Source organism: Delphinapterus leucas, chromosome 19 (genome assembly GCF_059928025.1).
Source record: "Delphinapterus leucas isolate spDelLeu-1000000601 "Yukka" chromosome 19, BTC_Dleu_Yukka2, whole genome shotgun sequence".
NCBI classification, from domain to species: domain Eukaryota; kingdom Metazoa; phylum Chordata; class Mammalia; order Artiodactyla; family Monodontidae; genus Delphinapterus; species Delphinapterus leucas.
In genome coordinates this window covers 6770172-6795744 of record NC_143147.1, presented here as the reverse complement: position 1 = coordinate 6795744, position 25573 = coordinate 6770172, and the positions used below count along the sequence as shown (strand labels likewise).

The following is a 25573-nucleotide window of genomic DNA, read 5'->3' as shown; positions in this document are numbered from 1 at the left end:
GTGTACTTTTCCGTTGAGCATCCGGTGAACAGCCCGGGGAGGTGAGTTTCAAGTCAGTGTAAGAAAATACTTTCCTCCCAAGAGAGCTGAAGAAAGGTGGATCAAACTCCTGTGGTCACCTAAGGGGGAAGGCCAGCTCTTGACCTTGGTTGAGTGCCTTCACCTACCTGCTGCCTCAGTTACCTCATCTACAAAATTGGCATGATTGTGTGCTTATTGTTAGCATTACATGATATAATGCCTATCAAATATTTAGCATAATGTGCCAAAATGTTAATTGGTGAATCCAAGCAAAAGGTGTTTATTGTCCTATCCTTGCAACTTTTCTGTTGGTTTAAATTTTTGCAAAATAAAAAAGTGTGTGTGTGGTGGGGAAGACAGACAATTGCACAGAATACTCAGAAACTGACACCAATGGTGGCCTCTGGGGAGGGAGCTGGGTGGTGAGAGGTGACCTACTTTTAATTTTCACTGTGAGCCCTTTTGTTTCTTTGGATTTGATATTGTGTGCATGTATAACTTGTTTTAAAGTAACTTTTTAAAGTCCTACTTTGGATTTGATATTGTGTGCATGTATAACTTGTTTTAAAATAACTTTTTAAAGTCCTACCCATGCCTCAAGGCCAACTCAAAGGCCCCTTCCCTTAAGAAAATCCTTGGGGGACTTCCCTGCAGGTCCAGTGGTTAAGACTCCGTGCTTCCACTGCAGGGGCCATGGGTTCGATCCCTAGTTGGGGAACTAAGATCCCGCATGCCACATGGGGTGGCCAAAAAAATAAATAATAAAAAGAAAAAAGAAAATGCTTGGCAGGTTCCGCTCAAGTCAGCGGACACATCCAGTGCCTGCCTTGAATGGCAAGGGTCTGCAGCTGGGGAAATAAAGAGGCATTTGATTCGGGCCTGCCTGGGAGGAGCTCACGCTTGAGCAAGCGGAGACAAATAAGAACAGAGGGCAGACGGACAAATTCAATCTGGGGTGTTGTGAGGGTCCAGTCAAGCGCACCCAGCTCTGTCTGTGGCTTCAGGGAGGGCTCCTTGGTGGAGGCAGTGCCAGGCTGAGACCTGAGCTGAATAAGAACCAGCCAGGAGAAGGCAGAGGGAAGTCGCACCAGACAGAAGTAGCACAGAGAAGTGAGAGTGAAGGGGAACAGCAAACAGATGGCGCTCGCACAGGTTTAGCTCTCGCTGAACGAATACCTATTACGGTAGATTAAAGCTCACCGTCTTCAGGGAGATGGGTGGTGTTGGTGTTTATTATCATTGTTGTTTTGTCTCCATCTTACAGGGCGTTTAAAGAGCTTGCCTGTGGTCCCAACATGCACTCTCCAAGTGAGGATTCAAGCCCGCACAGACTGACCCCAGAGCTGCCCGGGCAGTAGGGAACCATTAAGTGAAATCTTTAGATTGAACACTTAAGAAGGGCTATTGGCCTGGAGAATGAAGCAGAGGTGGAGACCAGAAACATGACTGGTTAGGAAACTACTCCCACAGGCCACAGAGCAGCGAAGGTAGAGGCTTGAATTAGGACAGAGTCAGTGGGAGACTTCGGGAAATATTCAGGACGGACGGGTGTACTTAACCCTTCCAAGTGGGGCTCTCCACACATGACCAGACTGTGGCACTGTCCGAGCAGGGCTGGGTCGTGGTTCCGGCTGCATTTCCGCGCCTGCTTCACTGCCTGGCATGTGGTAGGCACTCACAAAGTGTGAACCAACGAAAACTAACCGTTCTGTCTCGTATTGCTGTCTCTCCCCCACCAGAGTATAAAACCCATGCGAACAGGGTGTCTTCCAGCCTTGGTTTCCGTTTCCGGGATCCTAGAACAGCACTTGGGACAAGGTCAAATACTGCACATGAACACAGAAACATTCATCGGGCTGTACACTTATGATCTGTTCACTGCAGACATCTCTGTGGATAATGTGAAGCTCAAATAGGCAATAAACAGGCAAGCAAGCAAAGCTCTCTCACCTGGGCCCCAAATGCAGGCAAGTCGTGCTCTGCACACCTGACAGCATCCTGTAAGGAGCGGGACTTGTGTGTGCACATGTGTGCGTATCTACTCTTAGACCCAGCTATGGAACCCCCGTGTGGACTCACAGAGGGAACTGCTCTAATCTCGGTCACCGTGGGTCAGCCTACTCGGCCCTTGAGCCCCGTGTGAGTGCAACGTGCGCTCTGTGTCTGGCTTTCTCACTCACCTGTGGGTCTGTGCACCCTGTGTCGTCACGTGTGTCAGTGCCTCATGATTTCTCACCGCTGCCTCAGAGTCCACTGGCTGGGCGGCCCCGCGAACGTCCCCAGTCTGGGCCGTGGTGAGTGAGGCTCGGAGGGGCACCCTTTGGCCTGACTCTGGCCCACGTAAGCACTTACTTCTGTTGGGACCACCCAAGAGGACACAGCTGGGGATTTGGTGAGCCTGTGTTTCACAGAACAGGAAACTCCCGGACAGTCCTCCCATCTGGGGGCTGGCCCTCCTCTCCCCCTCTGCTTCTTAACTTGGTAATAAGATTCACCTGGGGGATGTGTTGCTTCTCCAGCTCACGGGGCCTTCCCTGGAAATGCCGAACCAGGGCCTGTCGGCGCTCTGGAAGCCATGGATTGCCAGGCCTGCCTGATCTTTAGGCGAGTTTTGGAAACAGTGGCGGAGCTGTGGTTCTCCAGTCTTGAGCGATTTAAAAAATACCTACTCTAGGCCCCCATTCCCAGATATTCGGATTTAACCGGCATCTGGAAAAACTCCTCGAGGGAGTTACTGTAGGGGCAGGGGCGTGGCCCACTGGTTCAGGGAGAGTGGGAGGGACAGCCCACGAGGTCGCCAGCCCAGGAGGGCCCAGGAGGTCACACGGCTGCATGAAACCACCCACCGACCCAGCGCCACCGGCCGCTGCTTTATTGCCTCTCTCGGTTGTGCGGGCTGACTGGGCCCCGGCTCCGTCCTGCTGGCCTGGCCTGGGGGTCTAGTGTGAGCCCAGTGAGACGGTGCCCAGGCTCTCCCCACAGCTCAGGGATCCCCAAAGTGCTCCAGGAGGGGGAGGCAGAAGCCAGCAGGGTCTCAAAGTCCCTCCGCCTTCTATGAGTCAGCACCACTGCCCCAGCCCCGGGCACTGCCCCAGGGCCTCAGTCCCGTTTCCGTGAGCTTCACCAGGGGCCCCCTTGAGACTGGCTGCCACAAACAGTGTCTACTCATAGGTTATTGTGTGAGGACAAAATATATTAATACACGTGACGTTGTCTAGTTTGATATCTGAAACAGTAACTGCTCCGAAACTTTCAGCTTTTATTATGCCTAGAACCTCTATGTCGGGGTTGGTGAGCTTGTATTTTACGCTTTGCAGGCTCCATGGTCTCTGTCACAAGTTAACCCCCTCTTGCTGTTGTCCCGTGGAGGCTTCATAGACAATACATAAGCACGTGGGTGAGGCTGTGTTCCAATAAAACTTTATTTACAATAACAAGCGGGGGGCCAGGTCGGCCCTCTTCCTTGGGTCCCCTCTTTTCCTCTCGGTCGGGCCTCACTGTCCTGGCCAGTCTCTCAGGAAGGTGGGTCTCCCTGGCCCTGGTCTAGCCCCTGTCAGCCATCACGTCGGCTCTCGGGGTTCCATGGTCACGGAGTGCTGTCAGTGTGCTCTATGCTGGATGCTAGGTTCCATCACATATAATCTCACTAAACCCAACTACCACCATTGGAAGGCAGTTCTGGCAGTGCCAAGTGGTGCCTGATGGGTGTCACTGTTAACCTCCCATCCTCCAGCAGTCCCCCAAAGCCACCCCAAATGGTCCAAATGCAGCTTACTAGCCCCTCCCTGACTGCTGCCTGGGGTTAGTATTACTCCCAGCTTACAGGTGAGGAAACTGAGGCCCAGGAAGGTCGAGGACATCATTCAAGGTCGTACAACCAGTAAGTGGTGAGGCCTAATTCAGACGTGGGCAGCATATCCATAACCACTGCCCTACCCGACCCCGGCCAAGGGTGCTGTGGGCAGGTGGGCCCCGCCCTTCCCCGGGGCTCAGGTGCAGCTGCCCTGGAAGGAGATCAGAGGATCATGGAGGCCCCTTCCAGCTCTGACTCCTGCAGACACCGAATAACAATAGTCCTCAGAAATGCACTTGAAGAGAATGACAGGCACTGGACACACAAAGTCCAGCAGGAGGGCAATTTCGCCATTCTATTAAAATTTTAAGCATGCACACCCTTTGACCTAGTGATTCCCTCTAGAAAGATAGGTGTGGAGTTGCTCACGTGCACAAAGGTATGTTACACACAAGGATGCTCAGGGCGTCACTGTTCTCAAGAGCAGAACCGTGGAGACATGCCAGCTGGCCACCACCGGAGGATCCGATAAATAAATGATGGTTCTTTGATACAGGGGAGCACCGCGAAGCTAGTAAAGAATGAGAGGGTTGAAGCGGCCAGCCGTCTGCAACGTAAGGTGAAGTTTAAAAGCTGGTAGGAAAATGGTGTGTGTCTTGGTAGCTCCCTCCTGTCTTAAGTAGATACAGAGACAACATACACAGTATTTGCACAGAGAAGTTCTAGAGGCGCAGACACCAAGCTGTTGAAATTAACCCTGGGAGGGACAAGAACGTGGACTCTCAGCTAAGCTACTGATTTATATCACGTGTGTAAACTTTTTTAAACAAACTTTTGCGTTTTATAGAGAGTCATGTGACGAAGGTTGGTGTCCCCACCCCCAGCTTCAACAGTCCAGCTCCGGAAGAGCCTCCTTTCAGGCACCCTCCTCCCCTCCCCTCCCCTCCCCTCCCCTCCCCTCCCCTCCCCTCCCCTCCCCTCCCATATTACATTAGAGCAGACCCCAAACTCATACCATTCTTCTGTAAGTACTTCAACGTGTGCAAAGATCATACACAGGCATACCTTGGAGATATGGTGGGTCTGGTTCCAGACCACTGCCATAAAATGAATATTGCAATAAAGCACGTTGCACGACAACGACAACAAAAATACCTCAACGTGTGTCTCTAAAAGATAAGGACTATTTCTTTTTAAGAATTTTTGTTTTAACATTTATTTATTTATTTGGTTGCGCTGGGTCTTAGTTGCAGCACGCGGGCTCCTTAGTTGAGGCATGAGAACTCCCAGCTGCGGCATGCATGTGGGATCTAGTTCCCCGACCAGGGATCGAACCTGGGTCCCCTGCATTGGGAGCATGGAGCCTTAACCACTGGACCACCAGGCAAGTCCCAAGGACTATTTTTTTAGAGCAGCCACAAATCATGATCACGCCTAAAAAAATAATAATTCTTTAATATCTTATGTTCGGTAACTTCCAGTTATCTCAAAAACGTGAGTTATTTTCATAATAATAATAAAGGTTGAAAAAGAAAAGAAAGCCAATCCAGGGGACAGACAGACTGGTACAACTCTCCTGCAGGTTTGTTTAGCGACACTTATCAAAAGCCTTAAAAATATGCTTATCTTTGACCCTGCAATCCCAACCCATGAATTTGTTCTAGGAAAACAAGATGAAAGGGAGAGGCGGACACTGTTGCCGGGTGTGCCGCGCGCCTGCCACAGAGAGGCTGCTTGGAAAATATTTGTTGAATGTGAGGTTGAGCTCCAGTGTTGTTCTTTGCTGCTTTGTTTGTAAAAGGAAAAACCAAAAGCAACAGAAGAAGTGTAAGACATTAGGGTCCCAGCTCAACAAACGATGACAGATCCATACAATGGAGTGTTGTCCCTGTCATTTGAAACCAGGTCATGGTAACGCACAATACTCCCCCTTCCCTCGAGCGTGGCTTGACTTCACGATTGACATCCAGAGCACGGAGCAGGAATGCAGACAACAGTAGTTTACGGTGGAGAAGCCCAGCAGATGCTCCGCCCCTGGACACCAGCAGTGATAAATCATGTGGACGTCAGGTACCCGGATGGGATGCACTGAGAAGGGTCTCCCCCACAAAACCGTTACCGCAGTCTCATCGTGAGAAAAACATCAGACAAACCCAGTGGACCCACATTCTACAAGATGCCTGAGCGGTGCCCTTCAAAATTGTCAAGGTCACAAAACAGGAGGAAAGGTAACAGCTTGGCCTGAATGCCGTATGGGGTCCTGGACAGGGTCTTGGAACAGGAAAAGGACAGTCGTGGAAGAACTTGCAAAATCCTAATAAAGCCCCTAGTTTAGTTAACGATAATTTACTAATGTTGGGACTTCCCTGGTGGTCCAGTGGTTAAGAATCTACCTCCCACTGCCAGGGACATGGGTTCGACCCCTGGTTGGGGACCTAAGATCCCACATGCTGCAGGGCAACTAAGCCCGTGCACTCTAGAGCCAGCATGCCACAACTAGAGAGCCCGCGTGCCACAACGAAGAGCCCATGTACCGCAACTAAGACCCAACACAGCCAAATAAATAAGTAAATATTTTTTTAAATAATAATAATTCACTGATGTTAATTTTTTAGTTTCGGCACATGTGCCATGGTTAAGTAAGACATTCACATTCAGGGAAGCTGGGTAAAGCGTGGACAGGAGCCCTTTGTGCTCTCTTTGCTGCAAATCTAAATTGTTCCAAAATGTAGTAGTATTTTAAAGAGCCAGAAGGTAGGTATTTCCTTTTTTTTTTCTTTTTTTTTATGGCCCTACCCCTCGGCTTCCAGGACAGTTTCCCAACCAGGGATCAAACCCAGGCCCGGGCGGTGAAAGCTCGGAGTCCTAACCACTGGACGGCCGGGGAATTCCTGAAGGTAGATATTTTTTAGCATAAGAATGTACACATGATATATTAAAGGGGAAATCTGTGTCTGGTCTCATACAGTTTTTGCTGAATGAGCCCATTTTTGTAAAAATATCACTGACAAGGTGTGTGCATATACATGAATGGATGTACACGCACACACACGCAGGAGAATAAGGTCTGGGTGCACAGACTCCCAATGCTGCAGCCCCAGGGCAAGGGGGAGAGGTGGGCTGGTGCCCACCGTCCTTCTGAAATGTCCTACAGGACCTGGAACCAGTCCCGACGGATCTTCTCATTCTCCAAAAGAAATCGAAATCCAGGCTGCTACCCAAATTTCTAGGACCCACTCGGCCGTGGGGAGAAGGCCTCCAGGGTCACACAGCCAAGGAGAAGAGGGCTTGGGTGCCAAGAGGCAGGCAACCCGGGCGTCAGCGGGGCCGCCCCACCTTGGCCCCCTCTGCTCCTGGGCCTGGAGGACTGCCAGCTCCCCGGGGTGGGGGCTCGGGGGCTGCCACTTTCCCGGCCTCGGCCCTGCACGCGGCCAGGCTGGGACGGAGGTCTGCTCGGGGCCCAGGTGGCCGGTGCTGACCCTCTGTTGGGCAGGTCACTGTGCATGTGTGTGCACATGCGTGTGAGTGATGGATCCGGCATCCCCTCGGGTGTCCGTGTCTGTGCACGTCTGGGTGGGTCTGGCCGTCTTTCAGAGTGTACACAGGCATGGCCATGCTATGTACCTACATGAGTATTGGCGCGTTCATCCGTGGGTCCACAACCGTGAGTGTGAGGGTGCATCGTGCAGATGCGCGCATCTGTGTCTCTGTTGTATGCGTGTGAGATGATCCTCTGTGTTTATGTGTCTGTGGGCAGGTGCCCTGGCTGGCTGACCCCAATGCCTACATATCTGTGTTTCTGTGGGACTGCCTGTGTGTTTATACCATGTGTGTACACGTGCGCACATGTATGTGTGTGTGTGTGTGTCTGCTGTGTTCAGTTGTGTTTGCTTGTATGTCTATTGTATGTATGGGCATCTCGGGTGTGTCTGTGCCTCTGTGTGAGTGTACGTTAGTGTCTGTAACTGTGTGCGTGTCCACTGAGTGTACATATGTGTGCATGTATGTGGGAGGGTTGGATACTGGAGGTCAGGGGTCAGGGTTTGGGGGTTAGAGGTCGCAATCATGACCAGCTTCTCAATTCCCTGGTTCCTGCAAGTCCCCGTGAGAAGCACGTAGGTCCAAGCACCCCCTCCAGCTCCGAGCCCGAGGCATAGGGTGAGAAGGCCAAGGGTGGGCCAGCAGCAGAGTCCAGGCTTGGAGGCCCCAGAGTACGCTCCTTTGCGTCCCCTCCACACATTGCAGCCACCAGCCTGCCTTGGCATGGCTCCTGGGGGGCCCTTGCCTTTGGCCTTCGAAGAGTCTTTGATCCAAGACACAGCCCCCACAGCCCACCAAGGTACTGCCTGAAGGCCATTTGTTTACAGGTGAGCTGGGGGGGCTGGGGGAGGGTTGGGGGATTGAGGCGATGGGTGAATGGGGGGGTCAGCTGGGGTGAGTAACAGACGCAGGAAGCCTCACAGCCTTAGGCCAGAGGGACCCTTGGAGACCCTCTGGTCCAGTCCCCTGTTTTACAGATTAGGACACTGAGCCCAGAGAGGGCAAGATCCTGACCTGAGGTCACACAGCAATTCCCCAGCAGAACTGGCATTCCCTTCAGAGAGCTGGGTAGCACCAGGGTTCACAGCCCACAGGAGTCATTCATTCATTCAACAAACATGTACTGAGCACCTACTGTAGCCAGGCCCTGGGGATACAGGCATGGACCAGACAGACACAACCCTTGCCCTCATGGAGCTTATACTCTAGTCACAGAGACAGATCATAAGCATAGCAAAGGTTCACTTGATCCCCAAGCTCCCTTCTCTCCTCTCAGTTACTGGGCACTCACTTGAACACCCTCACTAGTACCATCCACCTGTTTCCCCTCCCCCACAGGCTGACTGAAAGCCCTCCAGTCCCTGTACGGAGCGCTCAGACCGGTTCCCCAGCCTCCCCTCGCTGCCCTGGGTCCAGTTGCTCTTCCAGAGTTTGGCTCCTCTCACTGCGTCCGAGGCTGATACAACAGGCCCATCTGCTTGTCTTGGGTTCATGGGCAGGTGCTTTAGGTCACCGGGTGTTCCATTCACTTCCCCACCACGATGGTCACCTTGGAGCTGGTGAGGAGGTGGCCGCAGGGGCCAGCTTGCTCTGGGTCCAGGGGGCCTAGAAGAGAGGCTGAGCTTTCACGTCGAGGGGAGAGGCTTTGGTTCCATCTTAGGAAGAACGTCCTCTCTAAAAAAAGCGGATGGCATAGCCGTACATCACTAGTGGAGGGGCCCCCAAGGCCCTAAGAACGGGACAGGTAAGCCCTGTCCTCAGCGGTGGGTAGAGGCCTGCTGTCTGCCCCCCCCCAAACACCCGACACTCCCTCCCCCAGGACCTCTGCCCCACCCCTCTCTCTGCCTGGAACGTGCTCCCGGGGCCCTTCTCACCCTCATGGGTCGGCACCTCACTCTGAAATCTCATGCCTCCCGTACCGGACGGTCTGCTCTGTGCGGACGGAGCTGTTGTGCAACTTGCTTCCTTCTGTACAACACCCCCTCCCCAAGTTTCCTTCTAAAACTGCCTGGGCCGTGGGAGAGGCTCGGAGGCTCCTGGAGTGACCGGATGGCCCAGGGGAGCAGGGCACGCTGTCACCACCCCCAACGGCCTGAAGGGAGGGGTCCTGGCTCTGAGGGAGCGGGAGGGGTGGGAGGTCACTGGCCCAGGTGCCTAGGGTGTGCAGCGGGCCTGGCCTGGAGGGGCCCGGCTGGTCCCAGAGCCAGCAGCTGGTGAGGTTGAGGGCACACCTCCCACATGACAGCTCTCCCCTCAGCCTCAGGCCTCCGCTTCCTGCCCTGCCCAACCTCGGGGCTGACCTCAGGTGTGGCCTCTCCAGGGGACTGGCCTGCGGTTCAGGATGGGGAGCCTGAAGCTCAGAGTCACGCAGTCAAGGAAAGAGGCACAGCTGGGAGTCGTACCCGCGGTGGCCTCAGCTGGGCCACCTGGCAGCCCGAGCCCTGGGCATGCGTGTGGCTCCCTGGGTCACGGGGCTGCAGACCTGCCCCCTGCGTGTGCTTGGCTGCGCCCCAGGCTTACATCAGCGGGGTGGACTGTGGACGGGGCAGCCTCTCCGAAGAATGCGGCTCATTGTGAGCCACCTCCCAGGATTCCTTCCTGACCCCACCCGGAGGTGAAGGTGGAGGCCGTCGGACCATCCAGGCCGAGAGGGCAGCCGGGGAGGTGCTGGGGGAAGGCCCCCCCAACCAAGACTGTCTGGGCAGCTCCAGGAATAAAGATCATTATCTGATCTTTCCACCACACGCTGAGACTTTATAATGAGGGTAAAAAACAATCCGTGGGGCTTCCCTGGTGGCGCAGCGGTTAAGAATCCGCCTGTCAATGCAGGGGACGCGGGTTCGAGCCCTGGTCCAGGAAGATCCCACATGCCGCGGAGCAACTAAGCCCGTGGGCCACAGCTACTGAGCCCACGTGCCACAACTACTGAGCCCGTGTGCCACAACTACTGAAGCCCGCGTGCCTAGAGCCCGTGCTCCGCAACAAGAGAGGCCACTGCAATGAGAAGACCACGCACCGGAACGAAGAGTAGCCCCCGCTTGCCGCAACCAGAGAAAGCCCGCGCGCAGCAACGGAGACTCAATGACAAAGACCCAACGCAGCCAAAAATAAAATACTAAATAAATTTATTTAAAAAAATAAAAATAATAAATAAATAAAAAATAACCCGTGTTATAAAATCATGTGTGTGGGCTTCCCTGGTGGCGCAGTGGTTGAGAGTCCGCCTGCTGATGCAGGGGACACGGGTTCCTGTCCAGGTCTGGGAAGATCCCACATGCCGCGGAGCGGCTGGGCCCGTGAACCATGGCCACTGAGCCTGCGCGTCCGGAGCCTGTGTTCCGCAACGGGAGAGGCCGCAACAGTGAGAGGCCCGCGTACCGCAAAAAAATAAATAATTAATTAATTAAATAAAATCATGTGTGTAACACTTCCCCAACGCACGCATGTTCTAGCCCTTCTGACACCCCTGAGGAGGACGTGCTGTCATCATGCCCCTTCTGCAGACGGGGAAGTGGAGGCCTAGGGACGCCTGCCCCCTTTCGCAGAGCTAGTGCACAGGGAGCCGGGACTCACAGCCAGCACAGCCCCTAGCAGACAGCTCTCGGCATCACGGTGAGCCCAGATCCTGCCCAGACGGAGCACATGGTGGCCCCAGAGAACACGGGGCTTGAGTCCCAGCACTGTCCTGCTCTTGCTGTGACCCCGTAGGTGTCACTTCCTCACCTGCAAAGGGAGGAGTCAGGATAAATGCTGGTGAACCAACAGCAAGGACAGAGCTCAAAGAAGGCGCTGGGTCCCCATCTGGGTGCCCCGCGCGTGTGAGCTACACACCAGATCTATGCGCTTTACGGTGTGGAAGTTACGAGATTTTAAAATGAGTAACTCTGAAAAAAGAAGCACAGGCTCTGGAGCCTGGCTTCAATCTTGCTGCTCCTTTGAGCAGCGGCCTTGGGGAGGCACCACCCCTGCCAGGCTGGGTCCCCACCTCTGGGGGGAGGGGTGAGCCCACTCCTGGACAATAGGGTCCCGCAGGGAGGGTCGGGAGTAAAGCACTGAGCAGGGGGCCTGGCCTGGAGAGCGGTCCAGTGACTGACTGTCATCAATGAGGGAAGATTTATACCATGAGCCATGAGACGCTTATTCCACACGTGTTCACTCGGCAATCCGCGGGCGGACGCTGGGCTCGGCTGGGCTGGGCTGGACGGAGAAGATGCTGCCAACTTGGCCTCTTGCCAGGGGCCAACAGCCTTCCTCTGTCAGGACGTGACTTCCCCAAGTTGCACAGTTCGTGAGGGCCTCGACCAGGACCCCGGGCCGGTTCCTCCGGGTGTCCCAGCCCTCAATCCTCCTGGACTCTGTGTCAATAACCACGTGCCGGAAAGGATGATAATGTCTCCTTACTTGGAGACGGGGTCTTTACAGGGCTCATGAGGTTAAAACGAGGTCATTAAGGTGGCGCCCTAATCCAACATAACAGGTGCCCTTTTAAAAAGGGGAAATTTGGACACAGAGACAGACACGCGTCAGAAAAGACGGCCGTCTGCAGTCCCGGGGGCGAGGCTGGGGAGGCTCCTCCCGTCACAGCCACAGCAGGACCAGCCCTGCGACACCTGGATGGGCTCCGGCCTCCAGACGGGGGACAGGAGGTTGCGGTGTTGAAGCCACGCAGCGTGTGGGGCTTTGTTACAGCAGCCCCAGCAAACTAACACGTGTCTTCACTGAGGTATAAGTCACACGTGACAGAATTCACTCCTCTAATTCTGTTCACAGATTTGCGCACCTCTCACCCTGATCGAAATTTACAGCATTTTCTTCACCCCAAAAGGAAAGCCTGGACCCATTAAGCGGTCATTGCTCAGACTCTCCACACCCCCCACGCCCAGACGCTGCTCATGTGCTTTCTGTCTCGATGGATTTGCCTATGCCAGACATTCGCACATGTGGAATCACGTGCTGTGTGGCCTTCTGTGACTGGCTTCTTTCACTTAGTATAATGTGTTCAACGTTCATCCACGTTGTAGCATGTGTCAGTGCTTCCTTTCTTTTTAAGGCTGAATGATTTTCCATTATATGGATGGAATACATTTTGCTTATCAACTCATCTCTGATGTGTAGTCTAATTTAGTTTTGGAGAGAAGACCATTTGTTAAGTCCAAGGGGTGAGAACGTCGATGTTTGTTATGGATGTCTGAAAGGTTTCATAATTTTTTTAGTGCTAATCAATATATTTTTAAAATATAGGGCTTCCCCTGTCACATAAAGACACATACTGTATGATCCCACTCACATGCGGTTCCTAGAGGAGCCCAACCCAGAGAGACAGAAAGCAGAATGGTGGGTGCCAGGGGCTGGGGAGGAGTGGTGACGGGGGAGTTGTAATGGGTGCAGAGTTCCAGTTTCAGAGGAGGAAAAAGTTCTGGAGGTGGATGGGGCTGACGGTTGCACGATGATGTGGACGTGTTTATTAAGGCCACTGAACTGTACACTTAAAAGTGGCTAAGAAAAAATAAAAAATAATAAAAATGGCTAAGATGGTAAATTTTATATTGTGTATATTTCACCACAATAAAAAAAATGAGAAAAGATATATATATATAGGACTTCCCTGGTGGTGCAGTGGATAAGAACCTGCCTGCCAATTCAGGGGACACAGGGTCGACCCCTGGTCCGGGAAGATCCCACATACCTCGGAGCAACCAAGCCCATGCGCCACAACTACTGAGCCTGCGCTCTAGAGTCCACGGGCCGCAACGACTGCAGCCCGCGTACCTAGAGCCCGTGCTCCACAACAAGAGAAGCCACTGCAATGAGAAGCCCGCACACTGCAACGAAGAGTAGCCCCCGCTTGCCGCAACTAGAGAAAGCCCGCGTGCAGCAACGAAGACCCAACGCAGGCAAAAATAAACAAAATAAAAAATTTTTAAATTTTTTTGAAAATTAAAAAAAATAAAAACTATTTAAAAAAAAAATATATATATATATATATATGTATACTGGGGACTTCCCTGGTGGCTCAGTGGGTAAGACTCCGCGCTCCCAATGCAGGGGGCCTGGGTTCGATCCTTGGTCAGGGAACTAGATCCCACGTGCATGCCGCAACTAAGAGTTCGCCTGCCACAACTAAGGAGCCCACCTGCCACAACTAAGACGCAGTGCAACCAATTAAATAAATAAATTATATATATATATAGAAAGAGGCAGAGAATGAGTCTCCGGGCACTGAAGGGAGATAATGGTTGCTGACATACTAAAGAACAGATGGGTCTAACACTAAGGAAAAAGAAAAAGGATTCCTGAACGTCTCTCCCAAGTTCCTGCTTTCCTCCTGACCCCAGTGTCACAGCGACAGGGATGCTACTTAACAGCCCCGCCGTGAGCCCCACCTGCCAGGTCTTTGGCTGCCTTCCCAGCAGGCCCAGACCAGGGGCAGCCCTCAGAGGAAGTGTGGATATTTTCTGAGCGTGGTGGGATTGGACCGTGTGGGAAGGGGCCCACCAGGCTCCCATGGCCCTGCCTGGGTCCCCAGCCACTGCAGCCTCCCCCTCCGCCACCAGAGGCCATTCCAGCCAGACCCTGGTGACCTGCCTCACCCGCCGACGGGGAGTTCACCCTCTTGCAAGGGGGTCATCCCACTGCCAAGCACCGTTGGGCGCGCCCCATGGAAAAGGGCTCGGGGGTCAAACGGGCTTGGGGGCCACGTGCAACTTATGGCGTCACCAGCGTTTACTGAGCACCAAGCGTGTGCCCGGCCCTGGCTCCGGCTTCGGCCCCCTGCTCCCAGCAGCTCTGAGAGGAGGACCACAGTGACGCCCTTTGAAAGACGGTGCTCAGTGGGGCAAAGGTGGCTGAGGTCCCACGGGGGGCGGGGGCACTCAGGGCTTCCGTTTACCCCACACCCATACTTCATGGCACCAGAAGCCGACGGAAGGCCCCGGGACACCCCCCTAACTCATCTGGGGTCCCCGCTCCCCTAACCCATGGGAGCACCCTTCAGGGCCCTCCTTGGGCAAGGCAGCCCTGGGCCTGGACCAGCTCCATCTGTCAGGCTTGCTTGTTTGCAGCAGCTTTTTCTGGGTGTTCGCAGCCAGGCGTCGGAGCAAAGCGGCCGGTTTCCTTGAGCCCGTTTCGATTCCCTCCTGCTTGCATTTCACAGTAGGGAAACCTACATTTTTCACCCAAGGTGATGCCTTATCTGGCAAGAACTGTGCCTCGAGGGTGGAATTTTAGGCACGGAGTCTGAACTGCATCCCTAGGCCTAGGGGAGAGGCCGGGCTGGAGGTGGCAGGGAGGGAAGCGGTCCTGCACCGTGCCCCCCACCCGCCAGATGGGATGAGCCCAGAAACGACGCCAGCGGGTCCCATCCTCCAGGGAGAAGGTACAAAAGCGCTGCTCAGGAGCGAGCTTCAGACGGACCCAGCTGGGGGTGGGCCCAGGGCAGCCACGCCTCCCCTCCTACACCACTTGGCATTCTTTCCGGGAAACCTTGCAAAATAAGACTGTGGCCGCCCTCTGTGGCCGGCGCGTCGCGGCATCGCTGAAATGCCGGGAGGGTGGTGCCCTGGCGGCCCGGAGCCCAGGCCGCTGCCCCCCCACCTCCGGGGCCCCGACAGCGCAGCTGAGCGGCCAGGCCCCTCCTCCCACCCACAGCCTCATCAGCCTGGCCTTTCTCAGGATCGCGGGACAAAGGGCGTGGGCGGTCCCGGGACTCCAAGGGATTCTGGGAATGCATCCCAGCCTCCCAGACCCCTCATCCACCCCTCACTGCAGGGGAAACTGAGGCCTGGAGGGGACAGGAGCTTCCTTAGTGAAAGAGACCCTTGCTCTCGGCCTTCTCCCTGGGGTAGGACGCACCAGCCCCGGGGGCCACGACAGGGGTCCCAGCCCCACGGAAGCCCAGCTGCCGGGGCAGAGGCCAGTGCAGACGGGGCCTCGGTGGGAGGCACCCCGCGGGGCTGACGGGCGAGGGGCCAGGAGCCACTGGCCGGGCTTCAGCCCCTGCTTGCTGGAAGGATCTCTAAGGATCCTCTCATTCCAGTTGGGAGCCTGGAGGCCGAAGGGGTCAGGAAGCCCCATACAAGAGAGTACCGGGAGGAGGTGAGGTCAGACCCAAGGACCTGTCACCTGGCCTCGTGAGTGGGGTCGGACCTTGATCAGCAGAGGAGGGCGCCTCCGAGGGCACTCCTTTATCTGCTGGTCGGCTCCGCGGCCCGGCCGGTCCCCTGTCCTTGCTTGTTCTTGCTTCCTGGCCAGCACGGACAGCACACTGAACAAGCCAAGCCATGAGAACACGGAACACGGCGGGGCAGGGCTGCAGGCCGGGGCTCGTGTGGGTAAACCCCTCCCTCCTTCGTCCCCCTCCTTGGGGACACAGATGCCCTGGCCACATGAGGCCCGCATCAAGACGTTGGGGGGAGGTAGAGAACAGCCTGGCATCAGGGGGCTGCAGGGGGCTGCTGGGGGAACCGGGGAAATTCCCTCCTGTCTCCAAGCCTCAGTTTCCTCGACTGTGAAGTGGGCAGAGGGCAGCTGTGTGAGGCCTGTTCATGCCCACACCCCTCCCAGGGCCTGCGTCTCAAGGACAGTCACAGCCTGGCTCCCCATCCGCTTCCGCTCACAGCACACCCAGAAGAACTCCTGGTGGGCCCCCAGGCTCCACCTGCACCCCCCCACTCTCCGCTCCCCCCCCCCCCCCGCCTCACTTCTCTCCCCTCCGGCCTCCCTTTGGGCTCTCAAAATGCCTGCTCTTTGCTGCCTCAGGGCCTTGGCACTCGCCTCCGCTGGGCCCAAACTAGTCTTTGCGGGCCGCCCTCTTTGAGCCACCTTCCCACCTGCCCCCACACCTGCCCCTCTGTCCTCGGCCCTCGAAGCTGCCCACTCATTCCCTGCCCAGCACTGGAGGCTTTGGGAACGGGACACACGATCCAGGCTGGGCTGCCCTAGGAGGCCAGAAACCCCATGACATCCTGCTGCCCATCACTGTGTCCTCATCCCCAGCCTGGCGTCCAGCGTACTGGATGTGTTCAGTGCCCACCAGCAAACTCTAGAGTCCATTCCGGGCTTGTAGAAGAACTAGACCGTCCCAGGGTATGGCCCCCAGGCAGATCTGGAGGGGGGCTCTGTCCAGGGAGGGGCCCAGCAGTGGAAATGCCTCTGTGGGCCTTGTCTGATGCCACTGCCCCTGAGTGGGAGGACCGAGGTCCCAGGGGCCTTGCACCCAGCCAGACAGGTTCCAGCCGGTTTGGCAGGATTGCTGCAGACAGAACTCAGCCCTGCAGAACGGCCGCCCGACTCCTGTGGCCAGCTCACCTGGGGAAAGGCCTCAGTCCCCCAGGGCCCCACCCCCCACCCCCGCCGCCTTCTCTGCAGGAGCCCCAGCCCAACACCACCCACCAGGTGCCTCCTACCAGGGCTGGGGGCCAGCAACGAGCAAGAAGGGGCTGATTCCGATTCTGCGGAATTTACAGGTCAGGAGTATCGGATTACACCTCGTGGCTCGGGCGGGTAGGGGGAGAACCAGGGCTCCTGCGCGAGCTCCTTTGGCTCTGCGGTCCCCTAGCCTGAGACAGGTTCTGAGGGCGGGTGGCTTGGGTGGAGGGGATCCGGAAAACTGTAGGTGAGTAGAAGGGAAGGGAAGGGAAGGGGCCCCGGTGGGCTCCCCCGCCTGCAGGAGCCCCCAGTCACCAGCCCACTGGCCATCAGGATACTGACCCGCCCACTCCCACCAGGCCTTGGCTGCTGGCCGCCCCACGCTGGGGCTGATGGGTGAGTTCTGCACTTCCCCAGGGGAGGGGTGTCACAGAGAAAGCGCTCAGGGGAGGCCTGGATGGGCTACGCAGTGGCCACGTAAGGCGGGGTGGTTCCCGCGAAGAGTCACGCCTCCTCCAAGCCAGCACCAAGCTTTCCCACGAAGCCTTTAAGGGGCGGCCAGTCCTCCCCCGCGAAAGCCAACCTCTGGCCACTGCATCTCCTCCCCATCCACAGAGGCAGCCAGCCCCAGGCTCCCTGAGGCCCATGGGCTCTGACCCTGAGATTCTGGGGTACAGTCATCAAGGGGCACCCGCCATCCACATTCCCAGAGCCGGAAGCACAAACAATCTCTGAGCCCAGGCCCTGCCACCACCTCCTAAGTAAAGAGAGCAGCAGCCCCGGCCAGGACGAGGGGATGGGACACAGGAAGCTGCAGACGCTTGGCAGGGTCTCCAGGTACCTGGGACCTGGGAATCAGGGGGCAGCAGAGGAAGCAGGGAGTTCAGGAGGGAGAACACCCCCTCAGACCCTTCCTGGGACCTCTACCTTGTGGGGGGGAGAAGGCAGACACATCACAGTTCATTAAATCACTGAACTCCACTCTGGTGAATGAAGCCAAAACAAAACAAGCAGGGGACGTACTTGGCTCACAAAAGCAAAAGAATAAGTGGCAAGAACCTGTCTGGCCAGAGATTTAGGAAACAACTCACGGGCAGCCTCAGGGAAGAACGTTCCCCCTCTGCTGCCATCCTTGCGTCCTTCTGTTCGAGACTCACCTTCCCGTAATAGTAAAGAGTTTCCACAAGCCAATGAGACAAACAAAAATTGCAACAGAAAAGTGAGCACGAATGTGACCAGAGAGCCCACAGAACAGGAAATACAACTGAGTCTCAAGCTTTTGAAAAGATGTTTAGTTTTATTCAAAATAGAAGTGCACATTGAAAGTACAGTCCAACTCCATTTCTCACCTCTGGGTTGGCAGCGATGGCACTGCTGGTGTCGGTGTGAGGCACAAGCCCTCACACATTGCTGGTGGGAGTGCACTTTTTTTTTTTGGCCGCGCCAGGTGGCATGTGGAATCTTAGTTCCCCGACCAGGGATCAGACACGTGCCCGCTGCAGTGGAAGCACCAAATCCTAACCACCAGACCGCCAGGGAAGTCCCATTTTTTTCATGCATGTGCCTTTTGACCTAAAAACTCCCTCCCAGGAATTTATCCTGCAGGGACATTTGCACGTGTACAAACGACAGTAGTACAAGGATTTTTACTGCAGGCAAGGACGCTCAGCCTCCTAGCTCAGGCTCACTCCCCTGCGGGGTCGCTGCGGCGATGTCCCTGAGACACACGGCGTGAATCTAATCACCAGAAAACACCAGACAGACCCGAAGACAGACTTTATACAAAGCAACTGTCTATAGTCATGGAAAACGAAGAAAGGCTGAGAACCGCTTCCAGGATTAAAGGAAGTGAAATAGATGTGACCCTGGTTTGGGTGGGAGATGGGAGTGGGGCGAAGGGCTTTAAAGGCCGTTATTGGGCCGGTGACAAAGTCTGAATATGGACTGTATACCAGGCTTATTTGCGCTAACTTTGTGAATTCCATCACTGTGCTGTGGGGAAGAGAACGCCCTTGATCTCAGGACCCTAGGGGATCGCCCTGAAGTCATCAGGGTGAAGGACATGCGGTCTGCAGTTTACCAGCGAGTGGCTCACAAAAACACCTCGGTAAGCGTGCACACGTGATACATGGCTGCGTGTAATCATCACGTATGATGCATATAACGTAAAGCACAACGTGCAGCATCGTATAACCCACATTAGCACAAAGTGTGAGCGAGAAAACAAACGTGATCAAACGCTGACCACGGTGACCCAAGGTGAAGGGTGTCACGGAAGTGTTTTTTTTTTTTTGGCTGCAATGGGTCTTCATTGCTGCACACTGGCTTCCTCCAGTTGAGGCAGACAGGGGCTACTCTTCACTGCAGTGTGAGGGCTTCTCACTGCCGTGGCTTCTCTTGTTGTGGAGCACGGGCTCTAGGCGCACGGGCCTCAGTAGTTGTGGCACACAGGCTCAGCAGTTGTGGCTCGCAGGCTCAGTAGTTGTGGCGCATGGGCTTAGTTGCTCTGCGGCATGTGGGATCTTCCCAGACCAGGGCTCGAACCCGTGCCCCCTGCATTGGCAGGCTGATTCTTAACCACTGCGCCACCAGGGGAGCCCCGGAAGTTCTTTTTTTTTTTACTCTTAATAATTTTCTGTAGGTTTGGAATTATTTCAGTACAGAAACTTTTAAAATAATTCATGTAGGGACTTCCCTGGCGGTCCAGTGGTTAAGACTCCACGCTTCCACTACAGGGGCATGGGTTCCAGCCCTGGTTGGGGAACTAAGGTCGCACATGCCGCGCAAAATCATCATCATAATAATAATAATACATGTACACGACAGAGATCTCAGCCGTTCACAAGGCAGGGAAGCGGGTCTCCCGGCCCTGGTACCTGGTGCCTTAGTCCTCAGGGAGGCGCCCCGTTCACCCGCTCAATGCCTGGCTCGCAAGCAATCACGTACCCTCTTTCCCTAAACACACACAGTTGTGTATCCTGGTCTTTTCGTGTAACGTTATATCATGAGCATTTTCCCGTGTAACAAAAATTGCCTCCAAAGCATCCCTTTGCATGGCTCCCCAGCAGCCTGCCCACAATTTCCTTTTAATTTGTGTATTTTTCACCTGCGTAAGCAATGCTTTATCCGTTCATCTCTGCTGCGCGCGCCTCTGAGCAGGCTCTTCGGGGAGATTCTAAGGTGGGAGGACTGGGGTGACACTGCTGGCGTTTAAGGGCATTTGGCGGGCCCTGCCTAGTGGCAGGCGTCTCGGCATTCCAGAAAGGTTATACCATCGCCACACCCACCACGCCCGCCCGCCACGCGGGGCACCTGCCCCAGGCTCCCTAGCCGCGGACTCCCTGGAAACCATTAAGACATGAGCCAGTCCGGCATGTCCCAACTGGGCCTCGCTGTTTCCCTTGAATGCAGGGGTACCCATTTGGCGTTCTTTCCTTCTGTGCATCGTCTGTGTCCTTGGTCTGTTTTCCGCCATTTGTTACCGCCTGTCGGTCATTAGGACTGACGTGAGGGCAGCACAGGGAGGCCAGGGCACTGCTTCCCTCGGGGTCCAGCTCTGGCTCTGCTGCCCACGCGGCACCCCAGGCCTCCTCCTCCATGAGCACCCGGGGAGCCACCGCGAAGAGGGCTTGGGACCAGGCCCCCCTGACCGAGCGCCCCGTGACGAGACCGTTACTGGTACAGGAGGGGAATCAGCCCTTTGTCCCGTGTGTTGGCAATCGTTCCCTCCCCAGTGCGAAGGCTTTCGGAGAGGCTGAGCAGGCGGCCCCCCAGGAAGGGGTGAGGAACCCGGGAGTCTAGTGTTCATGAAGCCACGTCACGGAAGGAATGTCTACCGCCGGGAACGTTCTCAGAGCCATAAAGAGAGGCCTGGTTGGCCCCGAACCAAAACCCAAATTAGTCCCAAGGAAGATTTCGCAACTTCCTCTGAGAGCAGCCTCCCAGCAGTCAGTTGGGGGTCCTGCCTGAGGGCTCCCCCGGCCCCTCCCTGCCCACCCGCGTGTCTCCCCCTCCTCTGGGGGACGCGGCAGGGGCTTTACCCCCAAAGAGAGCCCCCACCCAGGGTCTGGCAGGTGGGACTCACCTGGGAGCCAGGTGAGGCCCCAGGAGGAAGACCGGGGCCTCTGGGCTCAGCCCGTGCCCTTCCCATGACTCAGGAGGGGAGGCCTAGCGCCCTCGTTCCCGAGGAGTCCCCGGGTCCGCCTGAAGGGCGTCCAGCTTGGGGTGGTTTGCGGCAGCCACACTGGCCCTGACCGCTCGGCCTCTGGAGAGCTAGAGGCTGGAGCTGCATCTCGGCCCCGGGTCACCGACCCTTCCGGGTGGCCCTCCTGATGGCAGCTACACCGTCATGGGGAAAAGCGTTTCTTAGGGGTCCCCATGCCAAGCCCCCCAGCCCTGGAGACGGGGCCGAAAGAATGCCATCAGCCTCGGACCCCGGCCCAAGAAAGCCACACGCCTCAGGCCTCCTGGGCCATGGTGCCCAGGGCTCTGGCCCGGCTCGGCCCCAGAGGACAGGACTGACCACCTCCCAGCTGGTGTGGGAGGGACCCGGCCCTGTTAGGACTCAGGCTCCAAGTAAGTTAAAAATGAGTTAAAAGGTCATGTGTAGAATTAACCTGTTATATAGTGATTCCACTTACAGGTATAAATATACCCAAAAGAAAAGAGAGCAGGGACTCAAAGAGATACTTGTGCACCCGTGTTCACCGCAGCATCAGTCAGCCGAAGACAGAAACCACCCAAGTGTCACTGACACATGAATGGACGACAAAATAGGGTCCATCCACACAACGGAATATTACTCAGCCTTAAAAAGGAAGGAGACGGACACCTGCTAGAACATGGATGAACCCTGAGGACGTTACTGAAATAAGCAAGACATGGAAGGACAAACACAGTATGATCCCACTCATAGGAGGTCCCTAGAGTCCAATCCAGAGACAGGAAGTAGAAGGGTGGGTCACAGGGGCTGGGGGAGGGGTGGGAGTGAGGGCTTAACGCGGGCAGAGTTTCAGCTTGGCAAGATGAGAAAGTTCTGGAGATGATGGTGGTGATGGCTGCACGACAACATGAATGTACTTAATGCCACTGAACTAAACACTTACAACGGTTAAAGTGGCAAATTTTACATTATGTATATTTTACCAATAGAAAACGTCATCGTGTGCCCCAAAGGAGTTCCACCCTCGTCCTCCCTCCCCTCAACTAAGCTTCTGTGCTAAGGGCTGGGGCTTGGGGGCTGATGGGATCTTTTCCAGCCACTGTCTGTTGGACAGAGTCCTGTTGTGGACAAAAAGAATGGGATCCCTGGGACTTCCCTGGTGGCACAGTGGTTGAGAATCCACCTGCAAATGCAGGGGACACAGGTTCGAGCCCTGGTCCAGGAAGATCCCACATGCCGCGGAGCAACTGGGCCTATGCGCCACAACTACTGAGCCTGCACTCTAGAGCCTGCGAGCCACAACTACTGAAGCCTGCATGCCTGGAGCCTGAGCTCTGCAACGGGAGAGGCCACCGCAGTGAGAAGCCCATGCACCACAACGGAGAGTGGCCCCCGCTGACCGCAACTAGAGAAAGCCCACGTGCAGCAATGAAGACCCAACAACAAAGACCCAACGCAGCCATAAATAAATTAATTAATTAAATTAAAAAAAAAAAAGAATGTGATCCCTATATTTAGGATATCGGGTCTGTCACTTGTAACACCAGTGGCTTAAACAGACAGCATCCACCTCTCCTGCACCTGGTCTGGAGGGAGGCTGTGCAGGGCTGGCGTGGAGACTCTGCTCGGCAGTCGCTGGGCCCCGGCTCCTCTCTGGCCACCCCTAGGGCGTTTGTCTTGCCACGAGGCTCGAGATGGTTCACCACCACATCCCTGTCCTTAGCAGCAGGGAGCAAAGGAGGGAGGAGGGGTGCCTTCTTCCTTCCAGACGCTGGCACCGGCCTCTATACCAGAAGGAGGATGCGGCTGGTATGCTGTCTGCCCCCTGCAACCTGGGAGGATATCAGCTGCACACCATCTCGCCGTGGCAGCCGGGGTGGGGTGTGCTGCTCAGGCAATGCCCCTTCCAGAGACGCTGCCACAAGAAGTGCCGTCAGCCGACGGCCTCCAGCTGCACCGCTGGCCTGGCCGAGGCCCCTGCTGGCCCTCCCACAGACTCCTCTGTGGGCTGGAGCCGCCCCCTGCTTGCTCAGGCCCCCTTCCCACTTACTGCAGAGGGGTCCCCCAGTGTTCCTTGCATTTCTAGCTCGTCTTGTTGCCGGCTTCCGGGAGGACACAAAGTGACATCTTTGCTCAAGGCTGCATCCCCAGCCCGTAGGAGAGAACCCAGCATATAGCAGGCACTCGGCAAAACAGAAGCAAGGGTCAGGGGTCACAGAAGAAATAAAAGCAGGCACTCGGCAAGATCTCCCAAGGGAACCAAGAAGATACAGTGGATGCTGCAGAAATGTGCGCTGACCTGAGCAGGCTGCCAAGCAGCTGGGAACCAGGCACCCGCCGGCGCACCTGAGAGGGGGCTCCCCACCACATCGGCTGGGGCCCTTTGCCAATGAAAACAGGAGGGGAAGGTGAGGGCCAGACTGGCCATGGCTGCAGGGGCCCCCTGCCTGCCACCTGCAGGGCGGGGTCTTCCGGAGCCCACAGAGGGCATGGAGGGAAACAGCTGCTCCTGGCCACGCAGGCCACCCTGGCACGGGCACCAGGAGCTCCGGGCATGCTCCCGGGAGCCAGGAGCAACGAGGAGGCTGCCAGGTCCCGGCCTGGGAGCCGTCCCGGAGGGATGTGGTTCATTGACAGCGACCTTTTTCCTACAGCTGCTCCATCCGTGGAGATATTTGCAAGGCCGACCGAGCTCCCTACGCCCCCTGCCGCTGGCCAGCTGGGGAGGAGAGGACCACAGAGCCCGCTGCAGGAGCTCGCACGGCATGCTTCTCTGGACTCCTGTGACAAGCTTGTGACAAGCCTGGTCCGTAGGTGAAGTGCTCCATCACGGGCAGCGGGACAGACACGGGGGAGTTCGGGCTGAGAAGGCAGGAAGGAGGCACCAGCAGGGCAGACCCGAGGCAAAGCCACAGGTGATTCTAGATCATTCCCGAATCATCTGGACGACCCGATGACTCCCTTCTGGAGAAATAATGACCTTGCATGCTGACCCCTGGCCCGGGCTGGGCGGTGCTGGTGAGCAGGTGTGTTGAGCTTTGCTGTCAGGTCAGGGAGGGGCGACCAGGCTGGGCTCTGAGGCTCCAGAGAGGAGCAAAGTGAGAGGTGGACCCCAAGGTGGGTCAGAGAAGTGGACGGGAGGGTGGAGGGTCCTGGACGGGGTGCTTGGAGTTTGCTCTTGTGGAGCAGGGGGAAGAGAATGGCCACCTGGCTTTCCATGAAGGGCGAGAGAGAATGGGATGCGGGCGAGTCAACCTAGAGAGAATGGCAGGCCAGTCTGAAGCAGGAGGCCAAGAATGTAGCCTAAGAGTGGGGATTCCTAATACAGAAACAAGAAATGACAGAGGGAAAGAATGACACATCTGATTACGTGAGCGTGAAACGCTCCCAAAGGCCAAACACAGGGCAAAACAAACGCACAAACCCCCGTCAACAGGGCTGGAAGTGAGATGATCAACTGAGAAAATGTCAGTAACCAGTCAGCCAGGACAGAGGGTTAACATCCACTATGTAAGAAGGCTGTACAAATCAGTAAGAAAAAGGCAAACAAATCGCAATGCGGAAAAGGACGCCAAGAGGTGACGTGCGCAGTGCCCCCAGCCGTCAGACACACACGAGAGCAAAGCAGCAGGAGCAAATGGACAAGATGCCACGGGCCCACCAGGTCGGCACAGGCTGATAAGCAAACTCGGACATCACCAAGGATGTGGGGAGAGAGCCCTGGGGTGAAAGCCTCACGGTGCAGAGCTACCGGTGGGCACTGGCGCACCCACCAAGTTACAGGATCCGCACGCGTGCTCCCCTCTGTCCAAGATGCCCGCTGTGAGAAGCAGCCCGGGAGGAGTATCTGCCCTGCTGTGCAAAGGTCCACACACGCGGCCTTCCGTCAGGTTGGTAACAATTCAGATTTCTATCAAAAGGAGAATAACTGATGGTATATGCACAATATGGGAAACCGCACAGCAGCTACGAATTGTGGGGTGGATCTATGTGGACGCCTCCTTTCCCCCCTTCCCCCTTCCCCCCTTCCTTCTCTCTCTTACTCTCTCGTTAAGCCCGTTTGAGTTGATTTTCTTCACTTGCAACCAAAAGAACCCTGATTAACACTCTGATTGCAATGGTAATAACTACCTTAGGCAATTATCGTAAAGAGACCTAAGGTGTATAGTAGAGCCGTGCGTAGGATGTAGGATGCGTACTACATGGGGTTTCCTGCCACTGCCCCGGCCCCATGACCCAGAGACAAGCTGGGCCTCTCAGGTAGGGGGCTGTGAAGGACCGCCGGTGCTGTTTGTGGCGGCGGGGGGGGTGGGGGCGTCTAGGCCGCCTGCCCAGACACATACCATCCACCACCGCCACCTTGCACTGGCCACGGCGCCCCAAGTGCCACAGCGACGGCCACTCTCCTGAGCGAAGCTCCTTTTCAAAGCTGACCCACGTTGGGATTTCCCTGGCGGTCCAGTGGTTAAGACTCTGATCTTCCACTGCAGGTGGTGCGGGTTCGATCTCTGGTCAGGGAACTAAGATCTGCATGCCACGTGGTGCAGCAAAAAAAAAAAAAAGCTGACCTACACATTAGGGAGCACCCAGCCCTTTCCACCGAAAGTTCCACTCGGGTCGTAGTGCCACTTATTGAGACCCCACCACGTGCTGAGCCTGCTTTGTGTTACATCTGCCAAACTAGGTCACCT

At 55.9% G+C, this 25573-nt stretch overlaps 1 long non-coding RNA gene across 2 annotated transcripts in view; it reads left to right on the top strand.

The window, feature by feature from the left end:
* The first annotated feature begins 16030 nt into the window (after window positions 1-16030).
* The window catches only part of LOC149744729 (uncharacterized), a 35200-nt gene continuing 25657 nt past the window's right edge, over window positions 16031-25573 (top strand). Inside the window, exon 1 of one of the 2 annotated variants that reach the window (XR_016388809.1) lies at window positions 16031-24772. This is a non-coding gene — a long non-coding RNA (uncharacterized LOC149744729). The remainder of the gene's footprint in view (window positions 24773-25573) is intronic. The other variant, XR_016388810.1, reaches the window with a different exon arrangement.